This window comes from Sturnus vulgaris, unplaced genomic scaffold (genome assembly GCF_052056855.1).
Source record: "Sturnus vulgaris isolate bStuVul1 unplaced genomic scaffold, bStuVul1.hap1 Scaffold_933, whole genome shotgun sequence".
Lineage (NCBI taxonomy): Eukaryota > Metazoa > Chordata > Aves > Passeriformes > Sturnidae > Sturnus > Sturnus vulgaris.
The window spans coordinates 8608-25647 of record NW_028276811.1 but is presented as its reverse complement, the minus strand read 5'-3'; the positions used below and the strand labels follow the sequence as shown (position 1 = coordinate 25647).

General features: G+C 50.0%; 2 long non-coding RNA genes across 2 annotated transcripts; one reads left to right on the top strand and one right to left on the bottom strand.

Moving 5' to 3' along the window:
- Positions 1-9554: 9554 nt before the first annotated feature.
- Positions 9555-11873, bottom strand: LOC148217226 (uncharacterized). Its single transcript, XR_015801143.1, has 2 exons — positions 11442-11873; positions 9555-9922 (listed from the first exon to the last, which is right to left on the bottom strand). It is a non-coding gene; the product is annotated as an uncharacterized LOC148217226 (long non-coding RNA).
- On the top strand, positions 9662-11099 carry LOC148217227 (uncharacterized). Its single transcript, XR_015801142.1, has 2 exons — positions 9662-9802; positions 10129-11099. It is a non-coding gene; the product is annotated as an uncharacterized LOC148217227 (long non-coding RNA).
- Positions 11874-17040: the final 5167 nt, after the last annotated feature.

The following is a 17040-nucleotide window of genomic DNA, read 5'->3' as shown; positions in this document are numbered from 1 at the left end:
ATTCCTGGCCCTTCCTTGCATGAACCTCAGCTCTCCACCTTGTTCCAGAAAGAGTTCTAGATCCAAGGCCCAGTGAGCCAGCTACCCTTTGCTGCCCTGAGCAGTATGGAAACAGCCAAGCCCCAGCCCTGCAGCCCTGCCTAACTCGCCTTTGCCTCCCAAACCTGAACCTTTTCCTTGGCTGTGGCATCCTCACTCATGCAATCCTGAAGACAAAAATCTGATTTGGCAGGTGAGGCCGTTTCTAACGCAAAAGCTTCACCAAGGTTTCTCTTCCAACTTCAGCCTTAAACAGTCCTGTCCTCCTCAGACAGCCCCCACCTCCAGCCTTTAGCTGTAAATACTTACTGCTTTATAGCTAATGCTTGCCACCCCTCAAAATTAAGTCTTTTGATATGCATTTACATCCCTCCCTAACCATGTCCTCATCACCCTTCCCAAACTCAGCCTCATCTCCAGGCCTAGAACCTCTCCCTAGGTGAGGGACTGTCCTCGGGTAGGAGTGCTGACAGACCTGTGCATGAGCCAGCTGCATAGCCCGTGCTAATCCCAGCCCAGCTCTAGCCTTTAAACCCACTGGGGCTTTGGTACTGGAGGCCCAGTTACAGTAACCCCTGTGGCCGTTCCGCTTCCAGGCCATCTGGGAGTTGTGATCCCCCACCCTACACCACTTTGGTGAGAAATGCATTCCTTTCTTACAATAAAGTTTTCATTTTATGTCTAAATTCAAGCATTCCGAGAAAACGTGTAGCAATTATATCAAGACAGACATGACAGGCACCAACATTAGTCTTTCATTACACACTTTTCATGCCTTCTCTCCACAGATTTCTTTGAGGCAACTCTGACTCCTTTTCTCACAGGCAGCTCCACACAGCACCGACTCCTCCTCTCCTCTGTACGACTGGCTAAACCCCAGCCTGTCCCTTCCCCAGCCACCTGAGCCTGTCTGTCCCACACACAGCATCCTCTCACCTTGTCCATCCCTTGCACGGCCACGTGTCCCTTCCTCCTCGCAGCACAGCCAGCAGGCTCCAGCCCACACTGCAGCAGGCTCTGCACCTCCAGCTGGAGCTGTGCTTAGTGAAACTGGCAGCCAGCTGACCCACGCTTTTATAACAACCAGCCTCACTGGGCAGGCAAGGCTGTTTCCACTCCTTGCTAATCAGTACAGCTGTAACTCGTTGGCAACTAGTGCCTTCTGCGCTATCCTTACAAACTATTCTCCTACAGAAATGGACCGGAATTCCGCGGGGATTTTCCGGGGATTCCGGGGGATTTTCTGGGATTCCGGGAGGATTTTGTCGGGAATTCCGGGGGGATTTTGTCGGGGATTCCGGGGGGAATTTCTGGGGGATTTCGGGGGGATTTTATCGGGGATTCTGGGCATATTTTCTCGCGGATTCCGGGGGGATTTTCTCAGGGATTCCGGGGAGATTTTATCGGGGATTCCGGGGGGATTTTTCCCGGGAAATGCGGGGGGCTTTTTCCCCGCGATTCCAGGGGGATTTTCCAGGGGATTCCAGGGGGATTTTATCGGGGATACCTGGGGGATTTTCCAGGGGATTCCTGGGGGATTTTCCCGGGGATTCCGGGGGGATTTTCACGGGGATTCCGGGGGGATTTTCACTGGGATTCCGGGGCGATTTTCTCAGGGAATTCCGGGGGATTTTCTCGGGAATTCCGGGAGGATTTTCCCGAGTATTCCGGGGGATTTTTTCGGGGAGTCCGGGGGATTTTCCCGGGGATTCCGAGGGGATATTCCCGGGGAATTCCGGGGGGATTTTCTCCGGGATTCCGGGGGGATTTTCCAGGGGTTTCAGCGAGGAATTTCCCGGGGAATTCCCGGTGGATTTTCCAGGGGATTCCGGGTGGATTTTCTCGGGGATTCCGGGGGATTTTCCCGAGTATTCCGGGGGGAATTTTTCGGGGAGTCCGGAGGGATTTTCCCGGGGTATCCGGGGTGATTTTACGAGGAATTCCGGGGGGATTTTCCCGAGTGTTCCGGGGGGATTTCCTCGGGGATTACGGGATGATTTTCTCGGGCAATCCGGGGGATGTTCTCGGGTATTCCGGGGCCATTATCTCGGTGATTCCGGGGAGATTTTCTCGGGGATTCCGAGAATATTTTCCCGGGAGATTCCGATCGGGATCCCGGGGATTCCGGGGGGATATTCGCGGGGATTCCGGGGGATTTTCTCGGAGATTCCGGGGGATTTTCATGGGGATTCCGGGGTATTTTCTCCTGGATTCCGGGGAATTTTCCGTGGATTCCTGGGGGATTTTGCCGAGTATTTCGGGAGAATTTTCTCGGGGATTCCGGGGTGATTTTCCCGGGAAATTCCGGGGGATTTTCTCGGGGATTCCGGGGGATTTTTTCGGGGAGTCCGGAGGGATTTTCCCGGGGATTCCGGGCGGATTTTCTCGTGGATTCCGGGGGGATTATCCCGGGGAATTCTAGGGGATTTTCTCGGGGATTCCGGGATGATTTTCCCGGGGAATTCCAGGGGATTATTCCGGCGATTCCGGGGGGATTTTCTCGGTGATTGCGGGGGGATTTTCTCGGGGATTCCGGGGGGATTATCCCGGGGAATTCTAGGGGATTTTCTCGGGGATTCCGGGGGGATTTTCCCGGGGGAATTCGGGGGGATTTTCTCGGGGAGTCCGGGGAGATTTGCCCGGGGATTCCGAGGGATTTTCAGGGGAATCCGGGGGGATTTTCTCGGGGATTCAGGGGGGTTTTTCTCGGGGATTCAGGGGGGATTTTCCAGGGGATTCCGGGGGGATTTTCTCGCGTATTCCCGGGGCATTTTCCTGGAGATTCCAGGGGGATTTTATCGGGGATTCCGGGGGGATTATCCAGGGGATTCCGGGGGGTTTTTCCAGGGGATTCCGGGCATATTTTCCCGAGTATTACGGGCGAATTTTCTCGGGGATTCCGGGGAGATTTTCTTGGGGATTCCGGGGGGGCTTTCACAGGGATTTCTGGGGGATTTTCGCGTGGATTCCGGGGGGATTTTCTCGCGGATTCCGGGGGCTATTTTCCCGGGGATTCGGGGGAAATTTCTCGGGGAGTCCGGGGGGATTTTCTAGGGGAATTCCGGGGGATTTTCTCGGGGATTCTGGGGGGATTTTCCCGGCGATTCCGGGTTGATTTTCCGGGGACTCCGGGGGATTTTCTCGGGGATTTCTGGAGGATTTTCCCGGGGATTCCGGGCGGATTTTCTCGTGGATTCCGGGAGGATTTTCTCTTGGATTCCGGGAGGATTTTCTCTTGGATTCCGGGAGGATTTTCCCGGGAATTCCGAGGGATTTTCAGGGGAATCCGGGGGGATTTTCTCGGGAATTCCGGGGGGATTTTCTCGGGGATTCAGGGGGGATTTTCCACGGGATTCCGGGGGATTTTCTCGGGGATTCCGGGGAGATTTTCTCACGTATTCCCGGGGCATTTTCCTGGAGATTCCAGGGGGATTTTATCGGGGATTCCGGGGGATTATCCAGGGGATTCCGGGGGGATATTGCAGAGTATTCCGGGGGGATTTTCTGGGGGATTCCGGGGGATTTTCCCGGCGAATTCCGGGGGGATTTTCTCGGGGATTCCTAGGGGATTTTCCAGGGGATTCCGGGGTGATTATCCCGGGGATTTTCCTGGGGGATTTTCCCGGGGATTCCGGGGGATTTTCTCGGGGATTCCGGGTTGATTTTCCCGGGGAATTCCGAGGGATTTTCTCGGGGATTCCGGGGGAATCTTCCAGGGGATTCGGGGCGGATTTTCTCGGGGATTCCGGGGAGATTATCCCGGGGATTTCGGGGAGATTTTCTGGGGGATTCCTGGGGGATTTTCTCGGGGATAGCGGACGGATTATCACGGGGATTCCGGGATGAGTTTAGGGATGAGTTTCTCGGGGAATTCAGGGGGATTTTCCAGGGGATTCCGGGGGGATTTTCCCGGGGAATTCCGGGGGATTTTCTCGGGGATTCCGGGGGGTTTTTCCCGGGGATTTTCTCTCGGATTTTTTCCCCAATTTTTCAAGCATTTTTTCCCGCAATTTTCCTGGATTTTTCCCAAATTTTCCCCATTTCTCACTGATTATTTTCCCCATTTCTCAGTGATGTTTTTCCCCATTTTCCCCCCATTTCTCACTGATTTTTATCCCCCATTTTTCAATGATTTTTCCCCATTTCTCTCTGATTTTTGCCCCATTTCACCATGATGTTTTCCCCATTTCTCACTGATTTTTCCGTTGATTTTTCATGGATTTTTCCACCCATTTTTCGTGGATTTTTTCCCCATTTTTCCCCATTTCTCACTGATTTTTTCCCCCATTTATCACTCCTTTTTCCCCATTTTTCCCCATTTCTCACTGATTTTTTCCGCCATTTTTCATTGATTTTTTCCGCCATTTTTCATGGATGTTTCCCCCAATTTTCATGGATATTTCCTGATTTCCCCCCCCATTTCTCACTGATATTTGCCCCCATTTCTCTCTGAATTATTCCCCCCATTTTTCATGCATTTTCCCGCCCATTAATCACTGATTTTTTCCCCATTTCTCACCGACTTTTCCCCCCATTTCTCACTGATTTTTATCCCCCACTTCTGACTGATTTTTCCCAATTTTTCGTTGATCTTTTTCCCCATTCCTCACCGATTTTTCCCCCATTTCTCTCTGATTTTTCCATCATTTTTCATGGTTTTTCCCCCCCATTTCTCACTGATTTTACCCCCTTTCTCACTGATTTTATTAATGTTTGTATTTCTATTTCTATTTCTATTTCTATTTATTATTATTGTTTTGCATGTTTATGTTTATGTTTATGTTTATGTTTGTGTTTATGTTTATGTTTATGTTTATATCTATGCAGGTTAACGTTTGTGCATGTTTATGTCTATGTTTATATTTCTGCATATTTATTTTTATGCCGGCGAACGCGGGCAGGCGTTTTATGTAGACGCCTATCCGCCGGGGTCCTAGAGAGGCCGCCATCTTGAGCGTGTCGGGACTCTCAAAATGGCGCCTCGGGCGGCACCCCGGCTGACCTGCCAAAAATGGCGGCAGAAAGGGCGGGAAAAAATCAGGACCCCGGTGTGTAGGCATAAGATGCCTGATTACATCGCCGACGCCGATCCGCTCGCCGACAATTTTCCCGGATGTTTCAGAGCGTGCCGACAACGGCCGCGCGGTCCGCGGTGCCGCGGGCGTGAGGGCGCCGGCGGGCGCGGACAGGCGTTTTATGTAAACGCTTATCCGCCGGGGTCCTAGAGAGGCCGCCATCTTGAGTGTGTCCGCACTCTCAAAATGGCGGCTCGGGCGGCACCCCGGCTGACCTGCCAAAAATGGCGGCAGAAAGGGCGGGAAAAAATCAGGACCCCGGTGTGTAGGCATAAGATGCCTGATTAAATCGCCGACGCCGATCCGCTCGCCGACAATTTTCCCGGACGTGTCAGAACGTGCCGACAACGGCCGCGCGGTCCCCGGTGCCGCGGGCGTGAGGGCGCCGGCGGGCGCGGACAGGCGTTTTATGTAAACGCCTATCCGCCGGGGTCCTAGAGAGGCCGCCATCTTGAGTGTGTCCGCACTCTCAAAATGGCGGCTCGGGAGGCACTCCGGCTGACCTGCCAAAAATGGCGGCAGAAAGGGCGGGAAAAAATCAGGACCCCGGTGTGTAGGCATAAGATGCCTGATTACATCGCCGACGCCGATCCGCTCGCCGACAATTTTCCCGGACGTGTCAGAGCGTGCCGACAACGGCCGCGCGGTCCGCGGTGCCGCGGGCGTGAGGGCGCCGGCGAGCGCGGACAGGCGTTTTATGTAAACGCCTATCCGCCGGGGTCCTAGAGAGGCCGCCATCTTGAGCGCTGCCGCAGGGCTGGGTCCCGGCCCGCGGGCCCTTCCGCCATCCTGAGAGGGGCACGGTGCAGTACCCGCCCGTGTCCACACGGCGGCAGCACTGCCGCCCAACTCAGCCCGGCACTGCCGCCCTGTCAGGGACAGACAGAGAAGGGAGAGAGTTCCAAGCACCAGAGTCCCCACCCGTCATAAAATCCTCTCAATGAACGCCCCAAAAAAACCCCGACCCAAACTAAAAATGCCCTGCCTCTGACCAAATGAAAAAAAAAAACTTTTATATATATAAATCATCTATTTTTTAATATTTAATTTCTAGTCATAATCTATACATATTTCATATATTCAATTTAATTGCTATTCTATTTATCATATATACAATATTATTTTATTATTCATTATATACATAGATTTATATTACTAATGGTATTTCTATTTTATCTATATCCATCTATACTTGGAGGTTCATAGTTTTTAATATTATTTCTTTAAAAGCTCTGCCTCTAACCAAATAGAAACAAAAAACTCGATTATTTTAAATTATATTTGAATATATTTTTCTATTTAGTTTTCATATTTATATCTGTAGATTTATATGTCTATATTGTGTATTCTATATTTATATACTATTTAATGTAGTTTTTACTAGTATATTAATATACTAGATGCTATTTACATTCTATTATAACATACTATTTAATAGAACATATTAAAATCGATAAATTATTTCTATTACATACTACATACATGTATTTTATATTTATATTTATTTCTATAGATTTATACTTACATATATATATGCATATATAGTTATAATAATTTTATGTCAGTATCTATTTTTGCATATTTGTATATTTTTGCCTATATTATTTTCAAAAAACCCTCCTCTAACCAAATAAAAACCAATAAAACATTCCTTTTAAAGTCTGAATATTTATATATTTCTATTTTCATAACATAATATAATGTAATGTAATATATTTATATATTGGTTTCTTATATTTGCTTCTATATTTTTATTCTTTATCTTTTCTATTTACAGTATCTATAAAAAAACCCTACCTCTATCCAAACACAAGCCAATAAAACATTCCTTTTAGACTATATTTAGCTATTTTTTAAGGTTCTGTTTTTCATGCATTCTACACCCACCCCTCCCTCTCAATGTTCTGGCACCCACCATGACCCCCCGCCATGCCCGACTCACCTGCTCCTCCAGCGCAGCCCGGCTCCCTCTCCCAGGGACCTTGGGGTGCCCCAAACCACGTCGGAGCCCCCCTCAGCCTTTTTTCCTCACCCCAAAGAAGGCACAGAACGACTCCTTTAATGAAGTTGTTTTAACAATTGTAAGGCTAGAGCTTTTGGTATCCACTGCTTGCCATCCCTTGTAAACCAATTTTTTTCTTCTTTCTTCTGCAGCTTAATAAACCTCTTTTTTTCCCCATAGTTTTCCAAATGCATGTATTACCGCATATGCATATTTAGAATCAGTAAATATATTTAATGTCTTGTCCTGCTATAATTCACAGGCTCTCACAAGCGTGTGCAGCTCTGCTGTCTGAGCTGACCAGGTGGCTGGTAACCTCCCCCCTTCCTTTAATTGCTTTCCATTCACGATAGAGTATCCTGTAAATCATGAAGAATGGGGGGAAAAATCAGTGAGAAATGGGGAAAAAAATCCTGAAGAATGGGGGGAAAAATCAGTGAGAAATGGGGAAAAGTGGGGAAAAAATCCGTTAGAAATGGGTGGGGAAATTCCATGAAAAATGGCGAAAGAAATCAGTGAGAAATGGGGAAAAATGGGTAAAAAATCAGTGCGAAATGGGGGGGGGGGAATCAATGAGAAATCGGGGAAAAACATAAGTAAGAAACGGGGGGGAAAAGTCCATGAAAAATGGGGAAAAATCAGTGGGAAATGGGGATAAATCTGGAAAAAATCCATGAAAAATGGGGAAAAAAATCAGTGAGAAATGGGGAAAAAAATCCCTGAAAAATGGGGGAAAATATCAGTGAGAAATGGGAAAAAATGGGGAAAAAAATCATTGATAAATCGGGGGAAAAATCAGTGTGAAAGGGGGGGAAAAATCGGGATCGGGGCCGTGGACCGGGACTGGGATCGGGGACCGGGACGGGGAAATGGGACAGGGACCGGGATCGCGGACGGGGACCTGGGACAGGGACCGGAACCGGGATCGGGGACGGGGACTGGAGACAGGGACCGGGACCGGGATTGGGGACTGGGACCAGGACCGTGATCGGGTTCCGGGACGGGGAACTGGGACTGGGACCAGGATCGGGGACCGGAACCGGGGACTGGGACCGGGACCAGGACTGGGGACGGGGACTGGGGACAGTGACCGGGACTGCAATCGGCACCGCCCCCCGAACCGCTCCCGGAACCGCTCCCCGGGCTACCCCGGCACGGCGACCGGGAACGCCCCCGGCACCGCCCCGGCACCGCCCCCGGTGCCGCCCCCGACACTGCCCCGGCACCGCCCCGGGTAGCGCCCCCGGCACCGCCCCCGGGGCGGGCCGCCGAACGCACGCGATGACGCGCGGGGGGCGGGACGGCGCGGGGCGGTGACGCGCTTCATGCCAGGAGCAGGGCCGGGTGCGACGAAGACGGGAGCGGGCCGACCCGATACCGCGCGGGGCCGCGGGCCCGGCGGAGCCCGGCCCGCTGGGTAGGGGCCGCCAATGGCACCGGGGCTTCTGCTTCGGCTTCTGTCCGTGTCGGCGGGGAGGCCCCAGCCAGCGGTGCCCCTCTCCCTCGGCGGCACGGGCGTGGAACTCGGCATCGGGCGCTGCATCGCCGCGGACAGCAGGGGGCGCACGGGTACCGATACTGCCATGGGGCCCGGCGCTGCTCTCCTGCTCCGCCGCCAGGCGGCGCTGCGCTGCCGTCCTGCCGCGCCTCCGGGCACGCTCGGTTTCCTCGGGACCCCGGGCCCCGCCTGTCCCGCCGCTGCGGAGGCGGGGGATGCTTTATGGGACTGCCCGAGCTGGCGGTGCCGGGTCTGGGGCGTTGGGGCGCGCCTTGGGGGGCTGCGGGTGCGCTCGTTTCCTCTTCTGCATGGCCTTCTGTGTGAGCATCTCTCGTTGCGACTGCTCTTGGAGAGTCAAACCCCTCCTCCTAAGTGGTCTCAGGAGCCTGGCAGGGTGAGTTTTGTTTCACAGGGGAAAGGGCCACTGGTCGTGTCCAGAGACCTGTGCACCCAGCCAGGTTTCTGCCTGATAAAATTCCAAATGGATGAGGATTTCTCCCAGCCCCAAGCTGCCCCCACCTGTAACCCTGGCTGCCTTTGGGGTGCCCAAAGCCTCCTCTGTGCAGATCTCAGGAACCTGGGAGGGGTGAACAATGTTGCACAGGGAAAAACCCCACAGATTTTATCTCCGGGCCTGGGGCCAGGAGCAGGCATTTGCGTGCTATAATTCCAGAAGGAGCACGGTGTCTCCCAGACCCAAGCCGCATCCAGCTGTGACCCAGCTGCTCTTGGAGTGCCAAAAGCCTCCTCGTAGCTGATCTCAGGAACCCTGGAAGGGTGAGTTTGGTTTCACAGGGAAAAGGCCTCCGTTTGTGTCCAGAGATCAAATAAGGGACTCTGCTTTTCCTCTAGTTCTCCTTCCTGTTTTCACCTGGGCTAGAAGGATGGGCATGGCCTGTATTTCTCATATCAAAGTGATGTTACTAAATTTGTCCAGAAGTTCTGATTGTTATTTTTATTAGTAGTAGTAATTTTCTGATAGAAAACACTCTCATTTTGCCTTTCCCACGTTGTTTCCAGGTGCTGCCCAGGATGGACATCTGTGGTCTCAGACCGTGATTCCCGAGGAGCAAGGAAAGCCTTTTCCTCACCTGCACAGTTCAGGTGGATGGGACAGAATTGGTGTGGCCTGACAAGGCAGGAAAAGCTGTCTGTGTTCTGGAGTGCCTTGAAAGCTTTCTCCGTCAGGTTTGGAAGGGGTTTCTCTTTGGGATTTCTTGTGATGCAGCACCACGGGTATCCCTTTGTGCCAAGTCCAGTGCTAAAGGATTGAAGAACTGACAAGTGGGGTCTGGGATGAAAATGCCGCTAATAAAATTAAGCAAAGAATACAATAAGAGAAATGAGCATCCTTTTAATGTCTGAAATAGTTAGGAATAAAAATGCTGGAAAAGGGCACTCTGAATTGGTGTCACTTGTCATGGATAAAACCCCAGAGTGAGGAATCAGAGCAGAAGTTGAGAGCTGGAATCCTTCTGCAGTCGACTTAATTTTCTTTTCCTCCTCTCTTTCAGGACAGGAAGAATCACGACTCTCCTGCCATCTTTGCCAAGAGCTGTGGTGTTTGATCAGCCAAAGCCCAGAGGCTTCAGCACCAGAGGTCTGAGCCTGGAGGGCTCCTGGTGCTGCCCGTGCTGTGGGCTATGTCAGAGGATGCAGGGTTCCTCTTTGCCTCCCTGCTGGGATTAACTGCCATGGGAATGTGGGATCTGGGTGAAACTCCAGCTCTCCTGGTGTTCAGGGGAGCAAGGTCTGAGGGACTCCTCTCTGGGGATGTGCGGTGAAGGACTGAATAGTGTGGAAGGAGAGTATTTATAAACTGTATCACTGTTTCTCCCAAAATTGGGGTGGAGCGGTGATGGGGGTGGTTGGGTTTGGTCTGGGCCTGTTATTCTTTGTGCAATTTTTAAATTCTCTTGTATGATTTACTGTCCGGTATCTTTCTAACAAAAGCTGACATAAATTTAGATTAAGGATTAGAACTTGGGTCCATTCATTGCAAACATTTGACAAGGCTGGAGGACTGGGGGTGGTGACTGCTCTCAGGAAAGGTTACTTATTAATACTGTGTCAGATTTCCCGCAGTGACTGTCAGGCCTGCATGGCTGTGAGTTCGTGCTCTTCTCACTGGGGAAATAAGTTCAGCAAAATTAGAAATGTTAGAAAAATCCAGCCAAAAATTCCACCTCTGTACCCTCTAAGTTTTCCCAGTTTTTCCCAGCTAGGAGCTGCACAGAAGTCAGGCAGGGGAAGTGACAACAGGGAACAGCTGAAAAATTCAAAGGCACAAAGAGGAAAGGGGAAAGGTTTCAGAAAACAATTCTATGGTCTAAGAATAATTTCTGATTCCCTACTGAGAAGAACACGAACTCACAGCCATTCAGGCCTGACAGTCCCCTGCAGTGAGAGCTCAGCACACATCCACAGAGGCAAGTCCAGCATCTTAAATGAAAAAATAAAAATAAAAACCAGAAGAAAAAGGTGATTTCTTCTGCTTCAGAGTTATTTCAAGTTCTTAAAGCCCAAGCAACATTTGCTCTTGATTTTGGTTGGGTGAATCATGAGCAGTGGGCACGGGTCATGCCATTCATTGAGCAGAAAACCCGGGGTCATTTAGAGGGGACACAAGAACTGTTTGTGTAGCGACCTCGGGCTGCAGAGGGGCAGGAGAAAGGCCAAGGGAGCTCCCTGGGGCCACCAGGGCCTGTGGGGAACAGAATGGACGCTTGGATGACCAGTGGAGGTGAGGAGTGGATCTGAGTTCATCTACAGGGAAATAAGGAGGGGATACTCTGGAGTGAAAAGCTGAGGTGATGAGTTCACCCACCTGGGCACGAGTTGTGTTTGCACAAAGTGGGAACAGAGGTGAAGGTCAATCCAAAGTCGATCCTGCTTGACCTCTGAATTCCAGGATAAGTTTTACAAGCTGCCAAATGAGGGAGTAAAAAGACACAAAAATGAAACCGAGAGCATTCATGAGGTTCCTGGGAGTCCATTACACTGTTGTCATAGAATTCTTAATGAGTTTTGAGCTTTTAATGACAACAATTCAGTACTTTCTTTGGATTATTCACTGTGTAGGATTTGGGGTTTATCTGGATTTTAAAGGCGTCGTGGTGGCCCTGACACTGCTCAGGAGCTGGTAGGAAAAGCAGGGTCAGAGCTCCTGGCAGGCACAGGGTGTTTTTCCCAGAGTGGACTGTGGAGGAATTGTTTGGGCCTTGGATTGTCCCTCTGGGTGATGCCAGTTGCTGTGATTTGTGTAATTCCATACATTTAACTCCCAATACTTGCCAGCCCAGGAGCTTGAGCTGACAGGGCAGCACACAGATTGTTCTCTGTGCTGTGCCCCGATTTGGGGTTGGCTGTCAGCTTTGCTAGCTCCCGTGAATTATGCCCATAGCCCCGAATTCCCTGCTCAATTCCCACTGCCATAACCTCACAGCGCCTCATGGAGTGGGGATATACTGTGGCAGGAAGCTCAGCAGCATCGGCACAGGGACAGGTGTATATTCCAAAGAATTTGCTGTTTCAAACCCTCATCCCCCAGCCCCGCCGATGTCCCTGGGGGGCACTTGACAGAGTTACCTGGATTTCAGCTGATTTCACCCCCCCGAGCTCGGGCTCCAGGTGATCTTTTCAAGCAGGAGAAGGCAGGGGCCGGAGGCGCTCGTGGCCCGTGCCGAGGCAGTCCCTGGGGCCACGAGAGGACATCTCTCCCTGCAGAATTTCAGTTCTTTCCAGAGCCTCAGCAGTGACAGAGGACAAAGAGGAAGATGAGGAGGAGGAAGAAGGGGGAGAGGGTTTGAGAGGAGGGGAAGCCCAAATCCGTGCTGTGTGCGGAGCTCCGACAGCACGCTGCAGCCCGCAGCTCAGTGTGAGCACGGGGCAGAGGAGGCGATTTCTGGGCATTCAATCACCCTGAGGCGGGCCCGGCACCGCCCCTGCAGCACCGTCCCCAGCACAGCTCGGTACCGCTCCGGGATCACCCGGCCCCGCCCCCGGTGCCGCCCGGGACCACTGGGGACCGCCCCTAAAGCACCGCCCCGGCCCCGCCCGGTCCCGTCCCCGGGACCTCCGTGCCCCGCCTCGCCAAGCCCCGGCTCCGCCCCGAGCCTGCCCGGGCTGCGCCGGGACCATCGCTGGCGGCCCCGCCCCTCTCCCCCGGGCCGAAGCGGGCTGAAGGAGATGTCCGCACGATTGGAAACGCCGCCGAAAATCGCACCCGTGGGATCGGTGTCGGCGTCGTGCGCAGGCATCCCACTAGAGCGAGCGGGCTCCTTGCTGTGCCCCCCTCCTTTTGCAGCCAGAGTTAGAAGGTCGGGGAGCGACACCCGAGCCGCCATCTTGGGAGAGGCAGGCGCGCAGTACCGCGCTCTGCCCACAGGGTGGCGCTTGGGAGACAGGCAAGGGATGGAATCAAGGAGTGTCCCAATCCTTGAGGAAATCCCCCGGAATGAACGCCCCAAAAAACCCCGACCAGAACTGACAAACCTCCTGCCTCTGTATGAGTGCAAAGGGTGTGCAAGGAGTGTGCAAATAGTGTGCATTAGCAATCGATCGGCAGGCATTGGAAATCGATCGCCGATCTAATCGATCGGCAGGCGCGATCAATCGATCGCCGATCTAATCGATCGGCAGGCATTAGCAATCGATCGCCGATCTAATCGATCGGCAGGCGCGATCAATCGATCGCCGATCTAATCGATCGGCAGGCGCGATCAATCGATCGCCGATCTAATCGATCGGCAGGCATTAGCAATCGATCACCGATCTAATCGATCGGCAGGCATTAGCAATCGATCGCCGATCTAATCTATCGGCAGGCGCGATCAATCGATCGCCGATCTAATCGATCGGCAGGCATTAGCAATCGATCGCCGATCTAATCGATCGGCAGGCGCGATCAATCGATCGCCGATCTAATCGATCGGCAGGCGCGATCAATCGATCGCCGATCTAATCGATCGGCAGGCATTAGCAATCGATCGCCGATCTAATCGATCGGCAGGCGCGATCAATCGATCGCCGATCTAATCGATCGGCAGGCATTAGCAATCGATCGCCGATCTAATCGATCGGCAGGCATTAGCAATCGATCGCCGATCTAATCGATCGGCAGGCGCGATCAATCGATCGCCGATCTAATCCATAGGCACGCATTAGCTATCGATCGCCGATCTGATTTTTCCCGCCATTTTTCATGGATTTTTTTCCCCCATTTCTTACTGATTTTTCCCCAATTTTTCATGCATTTTTTCCCGCAATTTTCGTGGATTTTTTCCCATATTTTCCCCATTTCTCACTGATTTTTTTCCCCCATTTCTCAATGATTTGTTTCCCCAATTTATCAAAGATTTTTTTCCCCCATTTCACCATGATGTTTCCCCCATTTCTCACTGATTTTTTCCCCCATTTCTCACTGATTTTTTCCCCCCATTTTTCCATGGATATTTCCCGATTTTCCCCCCCATTGCTCACTGATTTTTGCCCCCATTTCTCTCTGAATTTTCCCCCCATTTTCCATGCATTTTTCCCCCCATTAATCACTGATTTTTTTCCCCATTTATCACTGATATTTGCCCCCATTTCTCTCTGAATTTTTCCTTCCATTTTTCATGCATTTTTCCCCCCATTAATCACTGATTTTTTTCCCCATTTATCACTGATTATTGCCCCCATTTTTCACTTACTTTTTCCCCACAGCATCGGCCACCACAGCACGAGCGACAACAGCTCGCTCTGTTCCCGCCATTGCCCATGGATTGTTTCCCTGTTTTCCATGGATTTTTTCCCCATTTCTCAATTATTTTTCCCCCACTTTTCCCCGTTTCTCACTGATTTATTCCCCCATTTTTCATGGATTTTTTTTCCCCCATTTCTCACTGATTTTTTTCCCCGTTTTTCAAAGATTCCCCCCCCCGTTTTTCACTGATTTTTCTCCATTTCTCACTGATTTTCCCACCATTTTTCATGTGGTTTTTTTCCATTTCTCACTGATGTTTTACCCCATTCTTATTCCCATTCTCATAGCTCTATTTTATATTTATACATATTCTTATATTTGCATTATTTCTGTTATACACTAGATTTTTCATAGATATTTGCTACTTAGATTTCATTATATTTTACATGTATACCAATCTATTTCTATTCTTTATATTTTATTTTTATATTGGCTATAAAAACCGTGCCTCTACCCAAATAAAAAGCATTTAAACATTCCTTTTAGACTATATTTAGGTATTTTTTATGGTTCTGTTTTTCATGCATTCTACACCCACCCCTCCCTCTCAATGTTCTGGCACCCAGCATGACCCCCCCCCCCCCCCCCCCATGCCCGACTCACCTGCTCCTCCAGCGCAGCCCGGCTCCCTTTCCCAGGGACCTTGGGGTGCCCCAAACCACGTCGGAGCCCCCAGTCTCCACACCCTCCCCCTCCGTAGGGAACGGGAATGGGATGGGGAGCACACAGGACAAGAAAGGAACACAAAAGACACACTGGACAGAGAGAAGAAAAGGGCTGGAAGCTGGATATGAGGATGAAAGTGGAGCAGCAACAAACCTCAGGACTCTTGACTAGAGAGTGTGGCTGCTGAACGTCTCAAAAAAAAACCCCAGCTCCAACACAACATGCTGTGCTCACGGCTCGGCCTGGGACTCATCAGTGAACATCTCTCTCTTGCCAGGGCCATAAAGCCCCCGAGAAAACACGAGGTGAGGTTGATGTGCTCCGGCTTTGCTCCTGCTCAGCCCTAACCCCAGCCCCTGCTGCCAGTGAGCACCCTGATCTCTGAACCTCTTCTCAGCTTGTTTGTACGCTTCCAAATTCCTTCCTCTTTCTTCAAGCTTCATCTGTTTCCTGGCATTGGGAGAATGACAAGTGTTTAGCACAGCGCAATGAATACAACAGTCTCATTTTCAGAAGACACAACTGAACGAGAACCGACAGCAGCACTGCTTCGAGACAATCTGGGCACACGTTTCCCTTCCAGCAATCTGAGTGTTCTTTTGTGTCACGCCTGAAATTCTGAAAATGGTTTTTTGAGAAAAATTATCCATAACTAGAAAACAATCAAACCAAATAAATAGAACCCCTAGGATATAATAACAGCCCATATACTACAACACTCCAATTCTAATATTAATAAGAAAACAGAAATTAGCTACACAGCATTACCTCAAACAAACACTACATACTGGCAAGAATCAAAGCCACCACAAAATAATTCAAAAACTACCCTATGCCTTATGCTACAGGCTAGAACGCCATCGGCAAACCTTATCAAGGTATCCTTTAAAAACAACGCCCCACCAAAAACAAAAACAACACAAAACGCCATTCAAGAACTCCCTTATCAACACCTGAATGAAAAAACATGGCATTAGATAAATAGACCATAGCCCTTATCATACACCATCTACAAACAAAATAAAGCTATACCATACATCCTCGAAAACCACCTTCAAAGCACGACATTAGAAAAACAAAACTTCCCAGAATTAAAAGCTGTATCTAACAAAAGCCGTCTGATAAAATTAACAACCAAGCCCCCACCATCAGAGCTGCCCCTACTAAACTCCCCATCGTACATATGAAAAATCAGTTTTAAAAACCTACTTCAATTCATTCTGCCTCAAATACAAAGCCATCCAGAAAGTTACCTTCACTCAAAAACAAAAGCGCACGTAGTAAATAACATTAAAAAATAAATCAGCACACTACACACCACAAGCATAAAATATTGAATTAAAACCAAAAATACCCCTATTCATTAAAGAGCCCAGCCGCAAGCTATATTTAACTATAACTTCGTGCAAACGTACACATATCATTAAAATAGATTTCTTTCAGAATACAACTGATGATCTAAAATAGTAAAATGGCCGAGAACGATATTATAATAGGATATCCTCGATCATCCTCCCGCAAATTCTCTCCACTGTATTGTCCGACACACACCGGAAAAAAAATCCAGTTTTTACTTTTTTCAGCTAACTTCTCATTTATTAGCTGAGAGGAATGTTGAATTTGTCTTTACAAATGAGCTGTGGATCAGCCTGTAGATAAGGCTAGCACTGAGAGATAAAAGAAACAATGGGATGGATTCCACTGATTGATGAATGGAAAGAGATAGTTGCCTTTACAAACAAACTGCAGGGCTGCTGATAAATGAAATTGGATATCGAAAGATGAAAGAAGCAACGGGGGGAAACTATGAATTCTATAAGAATTAAAAATTAAAAGGGAGGGTTCTACATTAGAGGGGAATTTCAGGTATCAGGCGTTCCGGGAAGTCTGTGCCTCTCAAGTACCTCAGCCAATGGGAAAAGAGAGAGGGAAATGCGGCCGGGAAAATAGGATAAAAAGGAGGCTGTGTCCTCCAAAAATTTGAGAGATCCCAGGGGAATGTCCCATGGCCTCT